This window comes from Lactuca serriola, chromosome 4, assembly GCF_051521515.1.
Source record: "Lactuca serriola cultivar US96UC23 chromosome 4, Lser_US96UC23_V15, whole genome shotgun sequence".
In the NCBI taxonomy this organism is placed as follows: Eukaryota; Viridiplantae; Streptophyta; class Magnoliopsida; order Asterales; family Asteraceae; genus Lactuca; species Lactuca serriola.
In genome coordinates this window covers 42,499,246-42,501,322 of record NC_136411.1, presented here as the reverse complement: position 1 = coordinate 42,501,322, position 2,077 = coordinate 42,499,246, and the positions used below count along the sequence as shown (strand labels likewise).

The following is a 2,077-nucleotide window of genomic DNA, read 5'->3' as shown; positions in this document are numbered from 1 at the left end:
GAAATTATCAGATGTTTGTATTTTTGGCTCTGTTCTTCAGATCATCAAGAAACCTAACAAAATTTCGTAAACAGAGGATAAGTGAAACTAACCATATTCATTTGTGATGTCATACGTCTCGCCTTTTGGCCTAATCGCCCACATTACGAACACCATTTACAGTTGAAAAGCAAAAACAAGTAAACACCTTGGACCAAATCTTGATTAGGGTTTTTGCGTTAAAAACAAATGACGAAGAAGATGGAAGTGGAAGAGATAACTAAATATTTTGTGATTTTGTGTGTAATATGGCGCTAAGACATTAACAAGCGGGTTTATTTCAGGAATTGTAAAAATGGTCCCTCAAGTAAAATGACATTTATGCCCTCGTGTGCAATGCACGTGAGGGGTTTAACAGCCACAAACAAACGGCTGTTAACCCCAGAGACTTGTTCCACAAACAAACCTTTCAATAAGGACCAGAAATCCAATTTTTAAAAGGTTTGGACCATATCCACAAAAAATAACAAACCACAGGAACCATTTTTGCATTTTTGTCTTAAAATTATTATATATACATACTAATTTACTAATTTAAAAGTCTTGGTTTCTATTGGACCACTTCCACTTTTTTTTTTATTCCTTTTCTCCAAGAATTACCTATTGCTTTTATCTATTCCTGTACACGTGTTGTGTGTAGACTCAAGATACTGTTCATCATTTACACGAGTCTTTCTCCTTTACCACCGTCACTTTGGTTACTTTACTCCCAACACGTAAATGTCTCTACTTTCTTCTAATTTCTCCACTGCCTCATCTGCTGCTCGCCTTCCACCACCGATCGCCCAAATCGACTCTCTTTCGTACCCCACGATCGCCCCACCCCGATGCCTGCTTACAAAGGTGGAGAAGAGGACGCCACCGTCGCCACCGCCTCCATCGTCCTAATTCATGAGCCCTAATTTCCCCTTTATCAGAGGTAATTGATAGCGGAGACGAGGCAGACGATCACCTCACACCGACGCCTGCTTACAAAGGTGGAGAAGAGGACCCACCGCCATCATCTATACATTGAACATCTAAAATGATCGCTACCCTCTCCTTCAATTCCCACCGCTTGTGATCAGAATTGTTGGGTGGTACCGCCTGCATCGTCGACTCCTCTCTAAAACCGGTATCTTCACTTACTCCACCGGTTGAAGTCAAAGGTTACTATCTCAATCAAGAATTTTACTAGGTAAATATATATATATATTTTTTTATCTTTTTTATCGTTTATTTTGATTTTCCATGTTTCAGCTCCAATGTTCAGGTCTGCGTCTGTGGTTATTGTCGCGTTTATCTGTTTTTTTGCTTCTATTACCTTCCATTGTCATGTTTGTGTTTATCTATTTCAATTCTCAGGTTTTTGTTTTCCTAAAGATGAATGGATGGTGATGTTGAACTTCTCAACGAAGCCTAATTTAAGGTGATTTGTTTATCCTCTTTCATTTTTCTCTGAAAATTATGGAATCTTGGATTTCATTGTTTCCTTTTTCTTTGTAGGTCATGATATCAAAATACCTGAAATTTTTGTGTTTCTGAAATCGGTGGGGTGTGTGATGGATTAAAGTTCACGATTGAAGCCTTCCCTCTGCTTTGTATCTATTTGTTTTCCAGAGACAATAGATGACATAAAGGCACCAGCTTCCTGTTTTGTTTTTGTTTTGCTTTTCAAATTCTTTGTACATGTTGCACTATAATTGACATATACCGTCAATGATATTTTTTTTGTAACAACTGTTATAAAGGGTATCCAAATATTTAACTTTAAATAATTGGTCTATAAGGTCTGTTATACGCTGCAGGAAAGTGCACATGAAGTGTTTGTGGAAATGCCCAACAAAAGCTAATATGTTTCTACTATTTAAACACGTGCTCTAGATGTGTGATTTAAAACTTTTTTAAAAGCATCTAATATAAGTATGTTGTTTTCAGAGTGGAAGTGATGGAAATTGTTGTAAATTATGGTGGGCAGTTCATTTTTTTTTTTTGAGACTTTGATTTGCTTATCTTGAATGTAAAGTCAGACTTTCCTTTCGACCTGAAATAATTCTCA

The 2,077-nt window shown here is 37.0% G+C and overlaps 1 long non-coding RNA gene across 1 annotated transcript; it reads left to right on the top strand.

Moving 5' to 3' along the window:
- The first annotated feature begins 736 nt into the window (after positions 1-736).
- LOC145100081 (uncharacterized) lies at positions 737-1,796 on the top strand. The gene is made up of 3 exons (XR_013704806.1): positions 737-1,216; positions 1,384-1,447; positions 1,525-1,796. It is a non-coding gene; the product is annotated as an uncharacterized LOC145100081 (long non-coding RNA).
- Positions 1,797-2,077: the final 281 nt, after the last annotated feature.